Source organism: Pleurodeles waltl, chromosome 4_2, assembly GCF_031143425.1.
Source record: "Pleurodeles waltl isolate 20211129_DDA chromosome 4_2, aPleWal1.hap1.20221129, whole genome shotgun sequence".
Classification (NCBI taxonomy): domain Eukaryota; kingdom Metazoa; phylum Chordata; class Amphibia; order Caudata; family Salamandridae; genus Pleurodeles; species Pleurodeles waltl.
This window is the reverse complement of record NC_090443.1, coordinates 529,068,552-529,094,564: the sequence shown is the minus strand read 5'-3', so window position 1 is coordinate 529,094,564 and position 26,013 is coordinate 529,068,552.

Sequence of the window (26,013 nt, the reverse complement as noted above, 5' to 3'; positions counted from 1 at the left end):
TGAAGACATAATTCAGAAGATCCTGGGAGCATACGGGGTACCCCTCACAGCACCACTCAAAGGTCACCTGCAGACATCCTGTTTGGAAGGGTGGTAAGAGCCTACATTCGACAGGTAGATCGATGGACCCATGAACTTCTAGACATGGAAGCCCCACAGCAGAGGAGAACCACAGACAGCCAAAACACCAGCATAACCAGGAGAGCGAAAGAATTAGACATCCACATAGGAGATTAGGTTCTTGTATGCGAACGGCACCCAGGGAGGAAATCCTGTACCCCTTTTGAGGCACGGCTCCTTCGAGTTGTTCACAGGAAAGGCACAATGGTGACAGCTATTAACGTTTTTTACTGCGTCACTAGGAACATCTTGGCTTTGTCCGGGTGGCACCAGTCGACACCAAGCACATCCGAGTCATAGCTACTTTCTATGCCCCGGACGAGTTGGTAGGAAGAGCAGGACATTGACCAGCACTACAACACTGTGATAGCCCAAACACAGCCTTCGGCTGTACCTCCAGCCAGCCAACGAGAAACTCATGAGTCACAAACTTCGGACCCTCACGTCACGTCTGCACTCAGTTACAGACACCCATATAGTCTGAGGCTTAACATTACAAGAACCAAAAACCTGGAGGACTATGTTTGTGAATGGATATTTTGAGATCTAGGACTTTGTCTTTGAGTGAACTTGAAACACCTGATGTAGCGGTTATGTCTTTATTTTGTTTTCCTTTAAACTTTTGTAGAAATATGAGACAGCACTGGGTCACGTCCTGTGATGTCACATGAACATGCACACACCCCCTGACCTCATGCTAAAAAGGGGAATGCTCTTCTCGTGCACAGTTGCGTGCAGGAGTTTGAAAGACACTATGGCCCATATTTATACTTTTTTTGCGCTGCATTTGCATCACTTTTAGACGCATAAGCGGCGCTAACTTACAAAATACAATTGTATTTTATAAGTTTGCAACGCTTTTGCGTCAAAAAATGATGCAAATGCAGCACTAAAAAAGTATAAAGGGCAATATTTATACTTTTTGACGCAAAACTGCGCCAACGCAGTTTTGCAGCAAAAATGTTACCGCCGGCTAACGCCATTTCTTTGCGCCGCACGGGTGTCAAATTCATACATTGACCCACGGTGGCGCAAACCACTAGTGTGAGTCATTTTTTTTACTCAAACCAGTGCGTCACGTCGTAAAGAAAAACAACGTTAACGCGGCTAAAATGACTGTGGGCCAGTTTACGATGTCGCAAACTGGATATGTGCCTTTTTTTACGCAATTGCTTCAAAAAGCGGCTCAAACACAGCAAAATGTGCTAAGGAGAGCCAAAATGAATCCCAGATGCTTGCACAGACCCCAGGAAGATGACGACAGACCAGGAACCAGCTAGGAGGACCCACAGAAGACCCAGGACAGGGAGAAGAAGAAAATAAAGTGTCGCTTCAGTGCAGAGGAGCAGAAAATTCTGGTGAAAGAGGTGACGGAACACCAGCACCAACTGTTTGTCACGTCAAAGTTCCCAATCAGTAGGAGAGAGGCAATATGGCAACAAATTGTTGACAAGATAAACAATGTGGCAGAAGTACGGAGAATAGTCATTGAGTGCAAGAAACGCTGGCATGACTGCAAGCGCAGGACCAAGGAAAAGATGGCCAGGAACAGGAAGGCAGCACTGCAGACTGGAGGTGGGAGGCCAGCACTGCAGGAGGCCCTGGACCACATGGAGGAGATGGTCGTAGCCGTCATCCCTGAGGAGATTGTCACAGGGATTCAAGGACGGACAGTGCAGACTACCAGGAGACAACAGAGATGCAGGGTAAGTGGCATGGGGAATTAAAATGCACAAATGTTAACTGCAAGCGGGGGGACATACCTACTACACAATGCATGTAAGTCATGATATTCAGGGAGTGGCATGGGTAAAGGGGCACGGCACGGGGGCATGGCCTGTTCAGAGGAAACCTGGGGCACCATACTACACTACACCAACAACCTTTGCATGGGGGTATGCTGCCATGCCAAGGATGTTGGAAAGGTAAAGCCAGGCCAGGAGGGTAGGGTACAACGTTAAACTGGCCTGCTGTCACACGTCAGCTGGTATTCTCCCTACATGAACTAGGGCTCAATTAACAGTTTCAGGCCATATCTGCAAGTGGAATTTAACATTGACAACAGTTGCCACTACCACCTCTGCTGTGTATGCATGACAAGTAGCTAATGGCAGCATGGATCAAGCACACCCAAATTAGAGGGTTCAGGATGACAACGTTAGCAATACCCTGAAATCAATACAAATGTTCCAATCCTGTCAAACGTGATTGTCCATGGTTGCTACAAACATCAGCCATTGTCATAAACATTAGGAGGTACACAGCACTAATGTCATACACATGCTGCATATGTCCGGGTCCACCCTGTGCCTGGGTCACTATAGCTCCAATGACACCATGCAACATCCCAAATGTCATACTGCTCAGACAACATCATTGAGGGGGAGGACATATGTAACCGGCTAGTGAAATACACCCGCACAGTCATAGGAGGAACTGGAACTCTGCTAGGATCATCAGTGCAATCCAAAGTAGCACACATTTCCCAACATCAGCAGTACACACTACCAATGCTGACACCTGTATCATGCCATGCCAATGCTATACATAGTATATGCTAGGTCTCAGCAACATATAGGTGGATGTGAAATATCAGAGACTGGGTCAGTTCCAAAATGTTAAGTGTGGTGCAAGTGCCATCAGAACACCCACAGCCAGTGAAAGGTCTCACCATGAGAATCAAAGTAGATGGAGGGTTGAGTAGGACAAGAAGGTGGCACTTCACAATTTGGCCACAACCAACACCTAGAGGATGTGATGTTGACAAGTCCCCAAACTGACCAATATACATGTAACATGCAGGTGGGGCATAGGTCTGGGAGAATGCTAATATTAAAGACAGGAACAATGAACAGGAACCAAGATCACAATGTGCAACAAATAGGAAGGCAGGCACTTCACATTACAAATCCCACAACACAGACACACTAATTGTACCATATCTAATTGCAGAGGACAATGGCTCTCCTGCGGATATGCCTGTCCTGGACTTCCCTGATGACATGGATGACGAGCTGACAAACATCAGCCAGCAGACCCTCCAAGATGTCCTTGGGACCCTCCAAACCCCACCTTCAGTCACAAGGAGGAGCACAGAAGTAGCAGCCATCACAGAGGACCCACCCACCACCCCGATTGTATGATCTGCCAGCTCCAACCCAGCTGAGGACTCTGACGACAGTGGCACCAGCTTTGAGAGAACTGTAGTTGGAGTACAGCAGGAGCGGGCCAAGGAGGTGCAGGTGGGGATGCAAAATATGGCAGCCAGCCTAGTGGGGTTGGGTTCGTGCATGATGTCAACTGCAGAACAGGCAGCAGCCATGCAAGGGCGAACATCAATCTTGCAGGAACTCGAAAAAAGTGTGAAGGAAATCAGCACAGCTGTAAGAGAGTTGACCCAACACCTACAACAACAATCCTGTCCAACCCGTGCACAAATGGAATATTGACCCCCTCAGGGCCGCCCTGGCTGCCTACCACAGTGATGTGGCTGCTATACTTAGGAACCAGCAGCTCCTCCTTGCTGCAGTACTGCCCTTAATACACTCACATTTGGCAGCTACTGGGATGTCTGACTCCACGTCTTCAAACACTGAGGTGTGTGTTGCCCCTTCACAACCACCACCACCAAGGGCAGAGGAGACAACACACACAACAGAAAATGAAGACGTAGAACAGATCACCTTCACCCGTAAGAGTACCCGGTAGCACTAGTCCCTGCAACATGGCCACCTATAACCAGGGTCTTGTGCTTTGTAACATGCTAATCTTGAAACAACTGCACTCAAGCACTGTTCTTCAGCCCACTGTTTATCTTGTCACCCTGCCCTGTGATTGTCTCTCACTAACTCAGTGGCAAATCCTGTCCCTCTGCACTGTCTGACACTTCACCCCAACATGTCCAATGACATGTCCTTTTGTACTTGTGTAGGATCACATTGGAAGGTGTCACACTAATGGACTCACAATCATGGACAATGTACATATAGCACTACAGCACTTTCAAATAAATAGCACATACACAACAACTTTGTCTCTGTGTAGTGTGGCATATCATCCGTGATGGCCATCAGTGATGTTTACCTAAGGTCAATGAATATAGATTGTCAATACAACTGATCTGAAAGAATGTTGGCTGATAACTATGCACTGTCGTCTGGATTGTACCATCATCTGCCCTTCCTGAGGGTTAATTCTGAGAGAAATAGAAACTATACACCATAATGCTGTGTTGGACAGAATAACGCTTTCTCAAGGGATGTCTAAGCCAAAAATTATTGCCTTCAACTATTCTTTTAACGCCTTGCCATGTTGCAGAAACCAGACTCCACATCCAGAATGTGGCTGAAACTCCAGAATCTGGATGGGATTCATATTGGCAGCTGTTAACAAAATATAAAACCAATCATTAGGTACTTCATTGTGTTATATGGCTCCAGAAGTAAATCAGACAATACATCTAATATACCAGAAACAGGCCATATCATTATACAGATCACTGATTGTCCCTGAGGAAGTACATGCCAACGCAGCCTACACATGTCCTATCAAACAGCACAGCCATGCTCTAAAACATGGGTAACAACTTAAATGACCTATGCATCATTGTTCTGCCATTTGTCATGTAAGAAATGCTGCAAGTCCTCCACATGTGACAGGCCAACTAAAGACTAACTTCTGGATGACAATCAAGGGCCACAAGATCTGTGAGTTTTAAATGGAATTGCCAGGATAGAATGCAGGTGCTAATCATGAATGGGTGTCCTAGTTTTGGAAAAGTGACTTACAGATTTACATGTCTGTGTACTATACTTGGATCATCAGTCCTAGGTACACATGTCATAACCCTACGCCTGTGCCTGAGGGGGGGGGATGGACAACCAACAAATACTTTCAAACATCAAGGACACCCAGGAAGCTTTGGACAGCTGTGCATAGGTTTGGGCAGTCCACCACAGATAAGGATGATGTCCAACTAGGATACACCCAAACCTTGGACAATCCCATCCACATTTATGTTTGGAAATGCAGACAATTCTCAACATCATTTCCTACCAGTAACACATGACTTACAACAAGCAGACAGATGCAAGCACACATCTGGCCATGAGCTGCATGCACACCTAGGCCATGGTGCTCAAGTGCCTCACACACGTAGCACAACATGTGGAGCAACATGCTGCTAGGAAGTCAAACATACAGTCAAACATGTTCCTTAGTGAATAGGGATGCTCAAGTCTGTGGGTAAGACTTTGGCATCCCTATTCTGTGAGATTCAGGGTCTGACTTGCTAACTAAATCACAAATATGGTCCTCTGCTACGTTTTTCTAATATACGTTTTATCCACAAAAGTCACCCTATTCACATGGCCGTGCCTACAGGGCTGCCCTACAATCCCAAAATATGACTATACACTAATGATTGCCCAACTCAAAGATGGAAAAAAAATGATACTCCACTAAAGGACCATATCCGGTCATGGACCAGCGCATCATACCTTGCTATGTGTCCAACACACAGGAGTCAATCACACAACAGCAGCAAACACAACACAGAACAGAAACATCAACACTTACTGGAGATGTCTGGGTCTGCAAATCAAGCCACCTCTCTGATAGTGTTAGGGGCAGGTCCACCTGTAAAGCATGGAAGGGATAAATGTGCTCAATGTCTGTGCACTGTACAACACTTCCAAATACAATTACTGTGTGGAAGATTAAATCAGAAAGTCAAGCCTCTCAGGCATGATGATACTGCATCTGACATACCACTGCAAACATGTACAGACCCGGGCACTCCAGTGAGGGATACACACATATCTGCACACATGCAGTGGCCCTATCATGTGGTGGCAAACATGCTCCATCATTTGTTTGCAGACTCATTTATGGAGTGTATTCCTCTCATCATGTGTATCCATGAGAGATATGCAAAGCCCCTTTCCAGGAGGACTGCAATACCAGTCACTTAGGTATGCTTTCTATGGTCCCTTACATGTAGGGCATGTGTTGTGTCTAGGTTACATATGCTACATTAACAGTGTACGCTGAGCCACATATGCCCCCTATTACACCATAATGGCAGGTATCCTGTGCATTATTTGGTGACAGTTTGAGACTAGTTTTCTAATTTGGATACAACAAGGAGATGTATGTTGACACTGTATATTGTATTCATCCATGACAGACTGCATGGGCACAGGTGTAGTCATTGCACCTGAAATGTGTCTCTCATTGCCCTGGTTACCAAATAGGGGTTTCGGAAATCACTGATGAGCCACGCTCATCATCTTACATTTGCCAATTTGGTTGATCAGCGGATCTATAGCAAACTGACACTGTGATATTATTAATACATGGTTTAGCAAATGTACCAGTGTGTCAATCATGATGGTGTAGTTTTCAATTTGAATGTACCTTCAGAATGAGAGCAGTCACAGGAATGCTGGTCTACTGATCTTAGCATACACCCATGTCAGTGATAGCCTCCATACTGGGAGGTTAGTTATTAAACATATGTTGAACTTGATGAGCATGGGTGTGCCAAACTAAACTAGCAAAGTATTAGTCTACTTTATATGTATGATGGAATTGGTCAGTGGTCCCTTGCATGACATCATGCACTTAATCCATTGTGATCATGCATTCCCCATCATCACGTATCCCATGATGATCCCATAACTTATGAGAAGTACATGGCAATAGGGTAACACAGACAGTAAATGCATTAGCTCGGGCCAGCTATTGTGACTAAGACCAATGTAAAACACACAGGTACAATGTACAGGGGACCAGGGATAGTTGTTACCCCTCAATTTGTATCATTTGCTACATTTTATGTGCCACAGCTATGGTAAGTTGCACCAAACATTTTGATATGAACCCGTGTGCATTACTTTTGGCATCCATCCCTAATTTAATTGTGGCACAACAAAGTCCAAATATCAGTCTAAGATGTTACCTGATGTCAGCTATAACTTGTTACGTTTGTTTCAGAATCCAGTTCAGACATGTATCAGAAATAATTTTGGAACACATTGGGCCTGATTCTAACTTTGGAGGACGGTGTTAAACCGTCCCAAAAGTGGCGGATATACCACCTACCGTATTACGAGTTCCATAGGATATAATGGACTCGTAATACGGTAGGTGGTATATCCGCCACTTTTGGGACGGTTTAACACCGTCCTCCAAAGTTAGAATCAGGCCCATTATTTCTTGAAAATATCTGGATTAAAAACATGTCTTTCCTGGTACGCTCACAGACCATGCATAAAACATATGTTAGAGCCACATTTGCATCATCTATTGACGTAAAGGCAGCACTAGTTTACAGGCTCCTGTTGTGTTTTGTAAGTTAGTGCAGCTGTTGCGTCAACAAATGACGGTAATGTGTAGCAATTATTGTCTAACTCACGGCAACTGTATGTTTAACTTGCATTCCACATGTCCAAAAACATTGCCTGCAGCATATGAACAAGTCTGCTACTGTCACTACAGAGCATTTAAATGTGCACAATACTCAGAATTGTACTCACCAACACAGCCACCAATCACAATCCCCAGGTGGTCCAGCAGCTCTTGCTCCCTGGCAACCAGGTCAGCATCTGTGTGATACCCATATATCACACGCCCACCTGCTTCTATCATTAAAGGTAGGAAGTGGCACACCAGCCAAATAAATCCACCCAGCTCCTCCTCTCCCATCCTACCAAGACGAGGCCTACCCAACATGCTTGCAAAAAAAAAGTGATGAAGTGGTACAGAGGATAATGAAGGGAAAGTAGGAGAGGGAAATTTTTAAAAATAACACAAAACAGTCCAACTATCCCCAAACTAACACTACCCACAACAGACTCCAAACAGTGCAAAGACAAATTTATACACCAGAAATTACAAAAATACACTTGCACAGGATACCACAGACACTTAGGAAACACCAAAAGACAATTTAAAGACCACACAGGAGACAAATGCACAAAATGCACAGAGAGACAATTCAAAACACAGCCACACAGTCAGGAAATATCACAGACTGCAAAGTGAAAGTGAAAGTACACCCACTGTACCAATTCTGTAAACAGGATATCCTATTACATCACTTCCTGCCTCAAAAGTGGTGCGTTTTTATACTTATGCGTCAAAATATTATAACGCTTACAGTGTGTGCGTCTTTTTTTTTTTACGCACATGCTTGGAAATTACCCTGCATCCATATTTTCAATTATTTTTCATACTTAACCAATTTCATGGGGTACAGTGTGGGAATTACCGCTCAGGGCCAATGGATGTATCATGGCAGTGAGTGTAATTTTTCGACGCATATGCAGCATTTTTTGATGCATGTGTGTCTTTTTTTATGCGTATGTGTAAAATTTTCTGTCTTTGACTGGGTTTGGGTCATTTCTCATTTTTAATAGTACATGACAGGTGTGACAATACAGAGATAGGCTGTTTGCACCTACATTGTGCATTCCGGTGTATGGGCACATGTGACAGATCATACTACTGCGGACCATGATCCTCTAGTTGTTGTACCGGATTTGCACTCTTCTCCTGACGCAATAGATGGCCAAACATGTGGAATACAAATAGCTATTACCCAGTTTGGGCATGTTTTGTGTCAATAGAGGATAGCAAGGCTATGCAACTCAATACAGTAACTCAATGCCCGTGTGTCACTGTGTGTGAATTGGCTCTTACTAATGTAGTTGACCCACTGTGTAAACATCACAAGACGCATTTTCTCAATTCTGCTTGTATGCATGTGTTGTCAATGTGTCCAACCATCAGATGCTATTCAGTGTGGAAATGAGAAAGGAAATGAATCTGTCATACACGTAGCAACAAATGCTGTGTGAACTTCCCAGGTTTTTTGGGACATAGGCATCACCAATGACAAACCATGCACAGGATAGATAGAAGACAGTTGATCATGGCAGAGTTCCAAGACTAGGCCATCATATGTCCTGGAATGTTGGATACCACTTCCTGGGCACTTGTTTGTATACTACCCATGAGTCAGGCATTGGAAAATGCTATGTGGGTTCGGTGTTTGTGACACCGAGTCCCAAAACCAATCCATAAATGTCATGTCACGCCACAGTTTGAGTCATTTAAATGAGCCATGTTTCTCCTGTGGCAGTGGAGGACCAGCAGACCAAGCAGCATGTGTGCACATATTTCCAGTGGTCAATTGCACAAATATGTCCAGTTCAAGTGTGTGGGGCCATGTGTAGCCTGAGTCATTATTGGGGTCCATGTTGTCACAGTTACGTGCAGGTCTAGTCATGAGTCTGTGGAGCCATTGCCTGCATTTACAAAGTATCCTTCACAGCTGAATTGAACGAAAGCCAAAGAGGAATTGAGAACACACATGGGGATAGTCCAGCTATGGCACTGCAGACGTGTTATGATACTGACAACAGGGCAACCTTGGTGTGCTGACAAAGTTAATGGATCAGAAATTTTAAACCGGCACGTTTCCTCACAACATTTGTCCACAGGGTGGCCTCTAAAGTTCCCACTGCAGCTGGGAGCATCAGTGCCTCTGTGCTAATTAATCTCACAGCTATTCACCACGCAAGCCCCATCAATATGTTGGGGGCAATGTGAATCAGTGTGTGGACTGTCAGGGTACTAACAAGTGTTGACATTTCATGCACATTATTTGATGTTGTTTGTTGTGCTGGAGGCACGATACCCAATCCATGCATACAGACATGGTACACTGTCACTATTTGTCACTCATGCATACATGAAACCCAGACAAGGGATGGGCCATGATTAGGCTATTTGAAGACAAGTTCCACCCCATGATATGATAAGTAAACTGATTATGCTATAAAATGTATTTGAGTATTCCTTGTAGACCTACATGACACAATATCTCAGGAGGAAAGTGGGGGCATGGAAAGCAACTATGAGACAAATGTAGCCACAGGGAAACTTTATGTTGACGCAAAGACAGGAACCAGTCAGACTAACAGGATGCAGGGTCAATCAGGAACACAAATTAACAAGGCAAATACACAGTGAGCAGACTGAGACTGGTCAAAGCTGGAACAACACTGTGGAAAATGAAAACTGTATTTGTCCTGTGTGTTGGAACGTAACACAATAACCCAAGGCCTGTGTTACAGAAGTCATTTTACGGCAATGCATAACAGTGTTATACATATAATTTCAGTTTCTGTGCCGTTCCAGACATCTGGAAGGGCAGTGCATGTTCAAATGGCTGATCTGCATAGAGGTGCTCACAGGTGTGTGCAGCTTCAGTCTCTCACAAGTCCTGTAGGTGAGAATCAAGTTCAAAGGGCCAACAGTACCTTTCACATGGGAAGCAATGTACAGGTGATTACAGGTCCTACAGACTACAAGGCAGTGCACTCTTCAACCAGAGGTCCATGCAGACAGAAGAACAATGACTATGGCATGCCAAACTAAAGAGGGAAGCACACTGGATTCAGAATGTGAGTCTGGGTGTGTTTAGATGAGGGATTATCTGGGTACAAATATTCCATTTCCAGGGCACTCTGACGAAGGGTGGGGTGAAACAGGGAACATGGCAGTGACAGGACTTATGACCTGGGATGGCATGTGCAGGGGATGTATTCTGAGCAATGCTAGTCATACCTGGGTCACTTGTGCTATCCATTTGAGCTTATGTGGATTTCTTTTCACACATACTCCTTGCAAAGATAGCTGATGTCACACTTACTGCTGTCAAGGGTCTGGTCATACCTTCTTGTTACCTATGCTATAGCACATCCACTGCCTCATGCATGAGGCATTTTTTTCCTTAGTGAATGATGGTGTCTTAGTTGTGTGCCACATGCTGCAATGAACCATGTTGCCAACATGTATGTGTGAAATAGCTGTGCTCCTCTGATATTGACCTTCTAATGTGAAATGGACAGGATCTATGTCATTTACAGTGTGTGTGAAGTTGGGTGTACATTCATACCCATCAAATATGATGTGGATTTTTCTGTACCCTAATCTGTATTTCTGCAATGCTCCATGAGGCTACACTCTGATTATGATTCTTAGGGATAATGTTATGCAAACATGATTACCTAGACCATGATATAGTGATTAGAATAGGTGTTTATTGACATATGGGAAGACAGTGGTGATGGTGAGTAGAGTTAAAAGAAATTTTGGACAATATGTTGTCTCCAATGCAATCCAGCAGATATGTTTGGATGGTCCCCCTCATGTTGATGGACAGCATCCTTCTCTTCCTCCTCTTCAGGTATTTGTGGGTCCGGTTCATATAGGAAAATGTTCCTCCTTACACATATGTTGTGCATGGTGGCACAGGTCAAAATGACTTTGCACACCATTTCCGGTGAGTATAAGAGGTTGCCTCCGGTGATGTCGAGGCACCCAAATCTTGACTTCAGGATGCCAAAGGTCCTCTCGACTATCGTGCGTGTCCTCCGTGTGCCTCATTATAGGCACGCTCTGATGCTGTGCTTGGGTTTGCAAATGGGGTCATGATCCATGGCTGAATCCCATACCCCTGATCAGCTGAAAGAGAAAATGAGTGAGAAAATGTTGATGTTGCTTGCACCATGATTATCACTTTGCATGGCAGTTGTTATCTTGTGTTGTCTGTGACTGATCTGTGTTTGTGTTATTGTGTGGGATCCTAGGCTTCTAGGATGTACCATCAGCATGGTTGTTTCATTATCTGAACTGGTGTTTGGCTGATTGACCGGATGTCAGCGGTATTTTTGTAGAGTTGCAGTACATTGTGTACTCCCTTGCATTATGTCATGTGAAAGAGGTGTCCATGTGTCTTAACTGGGGGTGACACGATACTTCCATACACAGAATCAATTCCACAGTGGTGGTAACACAGTTGCATCTATATGGCCTGGACATCCCATCCAGTTTAACATATGCAATAGAATTAGTTAAACATCAGTGAGGCCCTTAGATTTGGCAAGGTGACAATGTACAACACATCTCCATAAGTTGTCGGTACTGAGGTGTTGACAACTGACTATGCACAAATATCCCATGTGTGACAAATTCTCTGCAGACCTATTTCTCTGCCCTTGCCGAGCCGACTCAGGTTCAACCGTGTACCTATACTACTGAACATGTTCTAGTTCAGCTGGCTAACTTGGTTGTGAGGTTGTCTTTTACAGTGTCAGAAGGTCCATATGCTTGTACATCTGTTGTGTATATGTGTAATTGTCTCAAACTGTATGTGTAGGAATGTGTACTTTCCATATTGCCACATCAATATGTGTTCTTCGCACAGTCCACTTGCTTATTAGTAGTGGGTAATGTCAGAGCAGGAGTGATGTGAGATATTGGTAAGGCCTCCATGATTCCATGTCACCATCATGCTATGTGTGTCATGGTGTTTGACCTGCAGCAAAACACATTACACACCCCTTACACAGTACTTATTGCTTGGAAGGGTGTTTGAGTGAGTGTTATTGATGTGATATTGAAAGATAAATCTTCCAAGTTGTACTACCAGTTGCGGCCATGTCATTGTGATTGTGTTGTTTTAAATTGTTCCATTGTGTCTGTGGAGTGGCATCTGTTGTTATTTGGATCTGTCATTTGTCCATAGGTGTGTATCCAGATGGGTGAGGATATCAAACATGCCTAGCGGTGTCGCTACCTCAGTGTGTTCCTGGCCACGTGTCAATGTAGTGGTGTATGTGTTGTTTGTCCTAGAGGGTTGTTGTGCAGTGCGTATATAAGTAGGTTTATGTACTTACCAACAAGTAGGCGATTTTCATATCGTCCATCATGGAAGTGTTGATTGATGGTGCAGTGGCAGAAGATGAATGAATCATGTACACTCCCAGGATACTTTGCCACGATGTTGGTGATCAATCCCTGGTGATCGACAATGGCCTGCACATTGATGGAGTGTGTGAGCTTCCTGTTGTGGTATAGATGTTCGGTTGCAGCAGGTGGCACAAGGCATACATGTGTGCAGTCAATGGCACCAAGCACGTTTGGGAAGCTGTTGATTTGATAGAAGCCCTGTTTGGTGTCCTGCTGCTTCTGCTGTGTGTTGGGGAAGCTGATGTGGGGGGTTGTGAGGGAGATGATGGCATCCAATACCTTGGGAAGGACGGCAGAGAATGAGGGCTGTGAGATCCCGGCAACCAGGGCACCAGTAGTTTGAAAGGAACTACTTGCCAACATGGGGAGTACAGCTAGCAGCTTGGTCTCTGGTGGTGGTCTGGGGTTTCTGCAAGCTGGGTGCCAACTGTGGCTCAGTGTTACGCAGCAGCTGCTGAATTGCTTGCCTGTTGTGTCTGTACCTGTGGATGATGTCTTGTTGCCGGAGTCCCAGAGGGTTGTCCTGGTGTGGAATATCCTCTCCTGCCTTCTGCGTTGCCTTTGGGGTCCCTGCTGGTGTTGTAGAAGCTGCTGTGGTTGGTCCTGTGCTCTGAGTCGGCGTGCCTGCTGAATGAAAAACACCTCCATGTCTTTCTTCTGGAGCTCTGCTGTTGCTTCTGTGTGTTTTCCTTAAGTAGTGGTATGTTTGCCCCATTTTAATGCCTGCCCTGACCCAGGCGTTATTTTTTTACTCAAATCGGGCTGCGTGTCATTTTCCAATTCCTCCTCCCGGCCATGCGGGATTTCTGCGCGGTAGCATAAATATGGCGCACAGGTGTTTAAGTCATTTTTTGGACGGGAACGCCTACCTTGCATGTCATTAATGCAAGGCGGTTTGCCGCATCCAGAAAATGACGCACACAGCGGAATTTTGGCATTCGCGGGCTCGGGCGTCAAAGTATAAATATGGTACATGGTTTGCACCGAATGTGCGTCAAACTTTTTGACGCACATTCGGCGCAAACAGAGTATAAATATGGGCCAAAATGTGCCTATCTGTCTCTGCCTCTCTCCTTCCACATGCCAGCTGTAGGTTTTGTGCTGTGCCATTACAAAGTCACAGTTTGGCAGGTACCTCTTCAGTGCCGAAAGTCGTTGAAGTTCTCTGAGGTGCTTCAATTCTGTTCATTCTCCAGTTTTGGTGGCACTTTTGTTTTTACACTTTTTCTCCTCCACCGCTGAAAGAAATGCTTCTACCAGTCATCTCCTGCTCACAAACCTTTATTGCAACTTCCAAATTGTCTGACTTCTGTAGCTCTTCTGAGTCTATAAATCAATACAAATTTGCTTTCAGGACCGTGCCTGCGGCCAGGCCGCAGTGTTTTATTTTGGGGGACCTGGCTCCCAGTAATAATCATATGAAGGCAGATGTTAGGGCGATGCGTCTGAACTTTAACAGTTGAGCTGCTGTGCACCATGGCTTGAAGTAAAAAAAAGTGCTAGGATGCTTCAAGCATTGACCGCATCATAGCGTTTTTTTGCTTTATGCCATGTTGCACAGCAGACTAACTGCTGTGCAACATGTAAAATAAAATTACAAACCCAATAGATATTGGGTTTGCCAATGCTTGTTATTATTCCTACTGTTATCATTGCTATCAATTATTTATATATATGTATATATAGACATTACCTAGTGGCGTCTGCCACTAGGTAGTTATAGTTAGCAGCAGCGGCTGATAAAGATTAAAAGTGGTGGGCTGTGTGGCGGCTCAGGGGGGCACGCGGGGGAGGGGGTTCAATAATAATAATAAAAAAAAAACGTACTTGGTGCTACCGGACACTCCTGCGCTCCTTTGCTTCCTGGTCCCAGCCGTCCCTGGAACAACATCAAGGACTCATTGTGCAATCCCCATGCTTCTTTCATGCTATTCCCAAGCATGAGAGCAGCACAGGAATTGGCCTGAGCAGGCTGGTTTACCACTCCCTCAGGCACAGGGAGTCTGAACTGTTTCTCCAACTCAGCTGTCAAATACATGCTGCGCATATCTGTTTGGCTGGTGTAGAACGGGTCCAAACAGACATGTGCAGTTTAGTGCACTCACACTCCCTACCCTTTGCCCTTCCCATGGCCCTCCCACCCCTCCCTGCACAGGCTGGCTCAGCCAGCAGCTGAAAAATAAAATAATAGTAAAATATTGTTTTATTTTTCAGCTGCTGGCTCTAAGCCAGCGGGCCGACGCTACTCCGCCATTGAGGAGGAGCCACCGTTGTTAGGACATAGGAAACGTGTTTTTTCACCTGCCTATTTCTTTGGCACTGGTTGAAGAATCTTCCCAAAATATTCTGAATTAATATGACGTTCACGTCAGCTGCTGTTTGGAAAGCTTCGGGGTGATCGGTGTAGCGGGGGCCGAGAAATATGGGGGATCCCAATACGTGTTTTCTCCATGTTAATTTCCATAGTTATTTTGAACAGGAATAGCGGCCGAACCACTGGCGGATTTACACCAAATTTGGCAGAAAGCTAGCGCTTAGTTCAGAAAGCAACCTCTTTTGTGATTTGGTGTAAATCTGTTCAGTAGTTTTTGAAATGTTAAAGAAAAAACAAATTTGTATGTATAGGGACGCAAAGGTTCCCTCAAACCCTCCCAATCTCATACTGAGATCTGATTGGCTGCCAACACTTCAACAAGAAAGTGTTTCCACCCATAATGGGACTTGGCTTTAGCCGAGTCCCAGAAAAAAAAGGTACAAAATAAGAAAAGGGGCCGGAGTAGGGCCAAACTGACCCCTTAACTCTGATACAGGGGTTGCAGAAATACCACTCCCAGGGCAAAAAAGTACTTCTCTTTTAAAACACTTTTTTTCTGGGGTCGAGAATCTGTGTTAAAAATAAATAAAACAAGAGCAGTCTCCCACGCTTGTTTTAAGAAAGCCCCCAGGTGGGCCAGGGAGCATGTCAAAAATAAGGAGGGTGGCACACTGGGCTCCCCTCCTAGGGCTTATTTATGCCAAAGGGACCAACACCTCCCCAGGGCTTAATTGAATAGTATGTGAGTGCCTCTCCTGCGTCCCGGGGACCACCACCTCCCTGGGGCAAAATTGGTTAATTATACTGGGGGGGGTCCCCAGGACCTCCGCAAGCCCCTGGGACTTCTACTTCCCCGGGGATAATAGAAAATTATATGGGGGGCACTGCCGCCTCCCCTGGTGCAAGTTTTTCACAATAAGGGGGGGCACGCACCCAACCACAGCCCTGAGGACTGCCACCTCACCAGGGCTGAAAAAGCAAACATAATCGAGGGGGTCCGTCATTGACCCCAAGACTCAGGGACCACCACCTCCCAGGGGCTAGCTCTAACATTGCAGGGGATCCCTCATGGAGCAAATAATGGCCATGGGGACCACCTCCCCCTAGGGTCAGCTCCTGCTGTGTCCCAGGGTGCCCTTCCCTGGTACATAGCTGGTACATAGCTGTTTGCTTCATTTTGGCAGGAGCTTTGACAGTTCCAGCCAAGTCAGAGCAAACACTCCAGTTCCAGCAAGCAAGAGCTCTCAAACAGCTCTTGCTTGCTGGAAGGGAAGGTTTCCTCTGTTTCCCTGCCTGCAGAGATGCAAGCAGGGAAACTGAAGAAACAATTGCTCTCACAGAGAGGGAACTGCATGTTTAGCAGCTCCCTCTCTGTGACAGCAATGTCGGCTCCAGCAGGAGGAAGGGAGCCGGCTGGGATTGTGGGGACCTTGAGTCTCCCCCCACAGTTCTATTGCACACTGGATGCCCTTGATGGCACCCAGGAGAGATCGGCCGGGAGAGGGGGCCCCCCACACTCCAAAATAAATAAATATCCTAAGGCCTGGCCTGGGGATGGGTTCCTCGGAGTCAGAATCAGTCAGGGGAGGGAGTTCACACGGCCCCCTCCCCAAAAATAGAAAAAAATGTATAAGGCTGGGCACCAGGGAATGAGGTTTCTGTGCCAAAATCGTCCGGGGGCAGGTCACGCGGCCCCCCCATCCTCCAATTATTGAAGGCTGGGCCTGGGGGATAGGGTCCCCAGGGTTGAGAGGAGGGGGGCGTGCGGCTCTCCTCCCCCACACTGCACATTTACCCAACGAGGTAGTACTTACTAACTAACCAGTAGAAAATGCTCAAGTTGGGTAAACATTTTGTGAAAACTGTGGACTCTTGATGGATAAATGAGCAGGTGAGTTTCCTTTGTGGCCATGATGATAATTTAATTGAAAAAAAACATAAGCATGAAGTACATAGAAATATAAATGTAGCAGGTGCCCCAGTTAAAGCTACACTTCTGGAAAGGACAAATGATCCTAACTCCTGGGCTTGGTCAAGGCAAAGCAAGTGTGTTTACTCCGCGATTCCATGTTGAAACACGATCTGATATCCTTTGTGGAGGTGAATGCATCTTTCATCTATTGGAGCACAATCAGACAATCTCAAACCCGCTCTCACATACACATAGACCCTCCCTCACCCAGACAGACACTCTCACAGTCACTCTCACACCCAGAGACACCCTCTCACACCTATTCTCACACCCAGAGATACAGGCCCTGCGGCCAACTCCCGCTGTGCATGGCCAAAGATCGTGCACAGTGTGCGGTTGGGTGGTTTGGGGGGTTGGTTGTAGGGACTTGCCGCAGGCCAAGTCCTGCAGCCAACCTCCACCACGCAGGCTAACCTTATGGTTAGGACCTAGTTTCTACAGAAAAGTGTTTTTTGTTTTGCTAATAACTTTGGTGCCATTTGATGAATCTTCACGAAAAGTTCCAAAAGATACAATGTTCACTTCAGCGCCTGTCTGGAAAGTTTTAGGCTGATTCATCAAGCGGGGGCTGAGAAAAAGGGGGGTGTCCCAAAACACTTTTTCCCCATGCATTTTTTCATAGGGAGTGTGAACAGCAATAGCACCTGAACCACTGCATTAAATTGCACCAGATTTGGCAGAAGTCACATTGGAGGGGGGCTGCACAGTCCCTCTCTTAGAGCCAATAATGGCCCTGGGGAACACCATCCCCCAGGGCCGGCTTCTGCTATGTTCTGGTGTACTCACCCCTGGGACATAGCTGTTTGCTATGTCCCAGGGGTACACGCAAAGTCGGGTTTCTGACAGAGGGAGCTGTCAAACAGCTCCCGCTGTCAGAAAGCTGAGTTTTTATCTTTTTCCCTGCACGCAAAATATGCATGCAGGGAAATAGATGAAAAAATTGCTCCCACAAGCAGGGAGCTGCTTTTTAAGGCAGCTCCCTCCTTGTAGGAGACACGCCAGCTCTTGCAGAATGTAGGGAGCCGGCTAGGACCGCGGGGGCCTTGAGGTCCCCCGCGGTTCTGTCAATCTCTCTCTATCTTCTCCATCCCATAATGGGATGGAAGAGAGAGAGAGAGAGAGACGGATTGTCATTGCAATGGTCTCTCCATGCAATGACTTCAAAGAGTGAGAGTAGCAAGATGTTTGGTACGGAGGTTATACTTACATTTGGATGCAGAGCGGGACAGAGTCACTTCTGGCCTAATGGTCAAGGTCTTGTGCTGTCATTGAGTAGGTTAAAGTTTCAAATCCTAGTATCACTTAGCAATGTGTTTGTTTGTTGACTAGTGTTTTAACTATTAAACCTTCCTATAGATGGAATATTCATGTTTCGTTCCTATCACATGTGTGGGTTGAATGTCATAGTTATGTCTGGAAACAGCAGGGTAAAGAGTCACCTGTGATGTATGGGTTAAGGTCACAGACCATCACACTAAAAATTGAGAGTTCTACTCTTGGTGTGTCTGTGTTCCTTTCCCTTCTTTAATTTAATTTAAACTTCAAAAGTTAATGGTTCATACTGGAAGGTGATCTCACTTGTTTTAAATGACAAATACACTTTTCTTTTTAATTTGTCCTAAAATATCTCATTCTATGAATATCACTCATCAAAGCCTAAATTGCTGTCTCTCTCTGAATCTCTAAATTATTCTCTCTCTGTCTCTCTCTCAGGCTTGGATGGTTAGTGGGGTTGGCCGCAGGGCCAAAGCCATGTGCGGTGCAAGGTTGGGTAGTTATAGTAGGTTGGGCATGGGTCCTGGCCGCAGTCCAGTCCAGGCCAGGTACTGCAGCCAACCGCCACCGCGCACAGCCTAAGGCCGTGAATGGTGGTGGTTGGATTAATGTATAGTAATGAAAATTACTTGATGTTAAAAAAACATAGAAAGTTACTGAAAAAACAAAGTTTACAGGGACGTTATAGTTAGGGACATTATAGTTCGGAAATAGAATTTTTAAAAAACATAGAAATTCACTTTAAAAACAAAGGTTACAAGGCCTTATAGTTAAGTTCTGAATTTACTGGTGCAACAACATAGGAATTCACCAATTATAGTTATAGTCATCTCAAGTAACTCTAACTCGTGCCCAAAGGTAACTATAACTCTCGCCCTTGCCATGCACTGCCAATTACCCCACAAATTACGGCACTCATGATATCTTTGATAACATCGTTGATAATATCAATATAATATTTGCAGTAAAGTTTTTGATGAAAAAACTGTGCATGGCGGGGGCACAAGTTATAGGCGGTCATTCCGACCCTGGCGGTCATTGACCGCCAGGGCCAGGGACCGCGGGAGCACCGCCAACAGGTTGGCGATGCTCCCAAGGGCATTCTGACCGCGGCGGTACAGCCGCGGTCAGAAACGGAAAACCGGCGGTCTCCTGCCGGTTTTCCGCTGCCCTGAGGAATCCTCCATGGCGGCGCAGCTTGCTGCGCCGCCATGGGGATTCCGACCCCCTCACCGCCATCCTGTTCCTGGCGGTGAGGGGTGTCCTGTGGCCCCTGGGGGCCCCTGCAGTGCCCATGCCAATGGCATGGGCACTGCAGGGGCCCCCGTAAGAGGGCCCCTAAAAGATTTTCAGTGTCTGCATTGCAGACACTGAAAATCGCGACGGGTGCTACTGCACCCGTCGCACCCTTCCCACTCCGCCGGCTCCATTCGGAGCCGGCTTCCTTGTGGGAAGGGGTTTCCCGCTGGGCTGGCGGGCGGCCTTCTGGCGGTCGCCCGCCAGCCCAGCGGGAAACACAGAATAACCGCGGCGGTCTTCTGACCGCGTAGCGGTATTCTGTTGGGGGAACTTTGGCGGGCGGCCTCCGCCGCCCGCCAAAGTTAGAATCACCCCCATAGTTTCCTTTGGGCACGAATTATAGTTACTTGAGAACTAACTATAACGTTCCTGTAACCTTTGTTTTTTTAAATGAATATATATACACACATACAGACAGACATTTCCACTCACCCCATAACACACTTAGGGGTTTTTTCCAACTTTGGAGGAAGTGGTAATCTGTCCCAAAAGTGACGGTAAAGTGACGGATATACCACCAGCCGTATTACGAGTCCATTATATCTTATGGAACTCGTAATACGGCTGGTGGTAAATCCGTCACATTTGGGACGGATTACCACCGCCTCCAAAGTTGGAATAACCCTCTTAGATTTTCTGTAACACTATGGCACCATAAGGGAGTAGTGCGTTTAACAAAATCAGGGTACGCAACATGTAGGTAACAACAGCAACATTGAAACACATAAGAAAAGGGGCATGGTTCAGATTAAATACAAATCCAATCAAGGTAAATATTGAAAAGGCATGTTTTTAATAATAACTTGTCATTAGATCTGGTGTGAGCCAGGAGGTTTGGATTTTACTATAATTATACATATACTTTCTTACAGGGGCTAATAACCTACTCTCTGCATCCATTGGTCTGCTGTTGTGTCACGGGGGCAACGAGTCAGCCAACATAAACCACTGGCTCCTTTCACTGAGTGATGGCATTCTGCTGGTGCACACATGCTGGTGCACAAAATACACATCCGCCCAAAAAAGTTGTCTCCTTATATGACCAGGACTCTTGTGCGAAAGTGCGCTTATTTTTACTTACTATTTTCGCAACCATACAGCTGGGCTGTCTGGTAGGCTCGACCTGAAACTGTGGGAAGGTACTCTGGTAGTGAAAGACAGCCACTGTAAGAGTTTGTGAGGGCACACATTTTTTCTGTAAATAGGTGCACTGTCCTGGTCTTCATCTGACACATTCAAATAATATGAGGACAGTATGCCCAATAGCTAATAGGACCCCACATTGTTAGAAAAACCATAGGAACGAGATATAAGGTGTGGCGAGAGCTACCCATAACAAGCCTGGTGCGACTGATCTTCATGATAGTGCTAAGATGTATGGGGCTGATATAGGCTTTGAATTAATCCATTTTATAAGATTTCATAAGAAATGAGTCAAATTATGCAAAGGAATGAGTCTTGCAGGATTTATGTCTGCAACTGAGACCCAGATTAACAAACATTTTGCGCTGCATTTGCGTCACCAGAGCAATTTTGTTTTGTTATGCACAACACTTGTTTGTGCTGGAAAGTTGCCTAAAAGTAGCGCAAGGCAGAGCAAAGTGCCTGTTTGCATTACTTAGCGTCAAGGAGGCGTTACATTGGTGGTACATGGGTGTTCCCATGCAACCACCCATGGTTTTTGATGTATAACCCTACTTTTTAACATTAGTAGACAGAGTTTTGTGCCAAAAAAAGACACATTGCAAAATGACAGGCGTTAAAAAGGAGAAATGCTTTTATTTCTTCTAACTGTTACAACTTTGCACATGTGATGTACTGTAGAGTACACATCTAACATGGGAATAATTTTAAAGTTAGTCTATACATAGTAGATTGTACTGGAAAACCTATGCTAGACTCATGCACACACCCTTGCATTATAGCACGAAGGTGTGTGTGTGTGTCGCACTCACCAGCCTGATTGGTGCTAGAGAGAGGGGATGAGAGTGCCATATCTCTATAGATATGGGGCTGTCCTTCTCTCTCCATCTCATGCCAAGCAGAGCAACATTTTTGGGTGCTGCACTGCGTTGTGTGTAAGTTTTGTAAATCTGAGTCAAAGTGTCCAAATTTTGCACATTCTGAGATTAATTTTGTTGTCTTGGACCCTATGACTTCCAGACACACTCACCACTTAACCTATGGTCGAGAAGCCTGGCATTTAGCTTCTCTTTTCATTTCCTAATAAAACTTCTCTCACATTAGATACAAGCCCACCATGAATGGCATCACAAAGACATTCAATAACCATTTGGACTTCCTGTATCTGCTGCCACTAAATAAAACATCTGACTTCAGAATCAGACATCACATAACTGAAATGGCTATCATTCTCCCACATACATTAGGGGCCAGATTTACAAACATTTTGTGTTGTGTTTGCATAACAAATGTGACATAATGTTTTTTTTGTTTAATTTCGAGCACAAAACTTGTTTCTCCCTGGAAAGTTTCCTAAAAGTAATGCAAAGCCGAGTGAAGCACTACTTCGCATTACTTAGCCTAAATAGGGCATTACATGGGTAGTACATAGTTGTTCCCATACAACCATCCATGCTTTCTGATGCAAAACTCTGTACTAACAATAGTAGACAGGGTTTTGCATAAAAAATGAACACAACTTGAAAGCAGTTGTTAAAAGGAGAAATGTTTTCATTTCTTCTTTCTTTTCCTGCTTTGCACATGTGCTACACTCTACAGCACCCATACAAAGTAGGAAAAGCATTAAAAGTTGCCTAAGCATAATATTTTATACTGTAAGGGAACCCTTCCACTAAAAACGTATGCCAGACTCACCATGGTGCAAAGGTGAGTGTGTGGCCCTCAGCACCAAAATTCTGCACCGGTGCGAGGGAGGTGGGAAGAGAGTGCCAAATCTCTTTCAATATAACACTCTCCAGCTCCCTCCCTGCCAAGCAACGCAGCACAGCATTTTGGCGGCTGGGCTGCATTGGGTGACAGTTTTGTAAATCTGGCCGTTAGTGTGTGTAAGTACCATCTTTCTTGGCATGTTACCCCCATTTTTACCTGTATGTCAGTATGTTTTTGCCTGTCTCACTGGGATCCTGCTGCTCAGGACCCCAGTGCTCATAGTTTATGGCCTAATGTGTGTGTTGTGTATAGTGCTTAACTGTGTCACTGAGGCTCTGCTAATCAGAACCTCGGTGCTTATGCTCTCTGCTTTTACATTTGTCACTATAGGCTAGTGACTTCATTTAGCAATTTCAATTGGCACACTGGACTCCCCCTTATAAGCCCCTAGTATATGGTACCTAGGTACCCAGAGCATCAGGGCTCCAGGAGATCCTTATGGGCTGCAGCATTTCTTTTGCCACCCATAAGGAGCTCAGACAAATCCTTTCACAGGACTGCCACTGCAGCATGCATGAAATAGTGCACACATTATTTCACAGCCATTTTCACTGCACTTAAGTAACTTATAAGTCACCTATATGTCTAACCTTCATTTAATGAAGGCTAGGTGCAAAGTTACTAAGTGTGAGGGCACCCTTGCACTAGCAAAGGTGCCCCAACATAGTTCAGGGCCAATTCCCGGGACCTTGTGAGTGCAGGGACGCCATTACATGTGTGCACTACATATAGGTCAATACCTATATGTAGCTTCACAATGGTAACTCCAAATATGGCTATGTAAGGAGTCTAAGATCATGGAATTGTCACCCCAATCCAAATCTGGTATTGGGGATCCAATTCCATGCTTCCTGGGGGCTCCACCATGGACCCCTAGTACTGCCAAACCAGCTCTCTGAGTCTTGCAATGCAGCTACAGCTGCTGCCACCTCACAGACAGGGTTCTGCCCTCCTGGGGTCTGAGCAACTCAGTCCCAGGAAGGCAGGAAAAAGCTTTTTCTTTGGGAGCACGGTGTTACACCCTCTCCCTTTTGAAATAGGTGTTACAGGCTGGGGAGGGGTAGCCTCCCCCAGCCTCTAGAAATGCTTTGAAGGGCACAGATGGTGTCCTCCTTTCATAAGCCAGTCTACTCCTGTTCAGGGACCCCGTAGTCCATGATCTGGTGCGAAACTGGACAAAGGATCACTCCTCTGCCCATCACCACCCCAGGGGTGGTGCCCAGAGCTCATCCATTGTGTACCAGATTTCAGCCATCTTTTTTTCCAAGATGTGGGGAACACTCTGGAGGCCTCTGAGTGGCCAGTGCCAACTGGTGATGTCAGAGACCCCTCCTGATAGGTCCATACCTGATAAGGTAGCCAATCCCCCTCTCAGGGCTATTTAGGGTCTCTCCTGTGGGTTCTCTTCAGATTCTACTTGCAAGTTTCCAGCAGGAATCCTCTGCAACTACCACTTCATCCTCTGACCTCGGATCAACTGCAGACTGCTCCAGGAACAGCTGTAACAGCAACAAAGTATCCAGAAGGGCTATTTTACCTCTGCAACTTTAGCTCCAGCCAGCAACTGCAACAGTTTCCACTGTGTGCATGCTCTGGGGACTCCCTGTCTTCACCCTGCACCAGAATGACCGAAGAAATCTCCTGTGGAGTGACGGAGTCACTCCCTTGATCATGCAGGCACCTTCTAAGTCGACGACTGGTTCCCTTGAACACCTTTTCTGGCGACGGACGTGCCCCTTTGTAACACAGAAGGTGGACCCCTTCGACACAGATTGTCCTGAGGTCCTGCTGTCCCAATTATATGGTTTGTGTTGCCCCTACACCTATTTTCTCCCATTGCATTCTATAGCATTTGCTATTGTTTGCACTATCCTATGTCTAATTACTTACCTTATTTTGGTGTCTAGTGTATATATTGTGCAAAATACTTACCTCCAGGAGGAGTATTGCCTCTAAGGCATTTTTGGCCTTGTGTCACCCAAATACCCTACCTTTATTTTTTGTAAGACTTAGGGCCATATTTATACTTTTTGACGCAAAACTGCGCCGCCGCAGTTTTGCGTCAAAAATGTTACTGCCGGCTAACGCCATTTCGTAGCACCGTGCGGGCGTCAAATTTATACTTTGACGCACGGCGGCGCAATCAACAGGTGGGAGTCATTTTTTTTTACGCACATCGCGGCGTCAAGTCGTAAAGGAAAACGACATTAACGCGGCGTAAATGACTGTGGGTCGATTTACAACACCGCAAACCGGATATGCGCCGTTTTTTTTGACGCAATAGCGTCAAAAATACCCGCGAACACTGCCATTTCAGCAGAGGAGAGCCAAAATGGATCCCAGATGCCAATACAGACCCCAGGAAGATGACAACAGACCAGGAACCAGCCAGGACGATCCATACAAGAACCAGGACATATATAGAAAAAAAAGAAAGTGTTGCTTCAATGCAGAGGAGCAGGAAATCCTGGTTAAAGAGGTGACGGAACACCAGCACCAACTGTTTATCACCTCTAAGTTGCCAATCAGTAGGAGAGAGGCCATATGGCAACAAATTGTTGACAAGATCAACAGTGTGGCAGAAGTACGCAGGACAGTCACCGAGTGTAAGAAACGCTGGCATGACTGCAAACGTAGGACAAAGGAAAAAATGGCCAGGAACAGGAAGGCAGCACTGCAGACTGGAGGTGGGAGTCCAGCACACCAGGAGGCCCTGGACCACATGGAGGAGATGGTCGCAGCTGTCATCCCTGAGGAGATCGTCACAGGGATTCAAGGACAGGACAGCGCAGACTACCACGAGACAACGCACATGCAGGGTAAGTTGCATGGGGATTTAAAATGCAATAATGTCAACTATGAGCAGGGGTGGGAAATACCTACTACACATTGCCTGTAAGTCATCATATACATGGAGTGGCATGGGTAAAGGGGTACTGCAGGTGGGCATGGCCTGCACAAACAGAAGCTGGGGCACAACATTACACTACACCAACAACAGTCCCATGGGGGCATCCTGTCATGCCAACAATGGAGCAAAGGGAAAGCCTCGACAGGAGGGAAGGCCACTACGTCAAACTTACATCCTGGCACTCGTCAGCCAACATATCTCCTACATTAACCAGGGCCCTATCAGCAATCCTCTAGCCAAAACAACAACTGCAATGTAACTGCGACAACAGTTGACACTACCACCTCTGACCTCTGTGCAGCTATAGTAGCCAATGGCAGTAACCTCCCCATGGAACATACCTACCTAAATTAGGGGGTGAGGATGACATCTGCAACAATCTCCTGA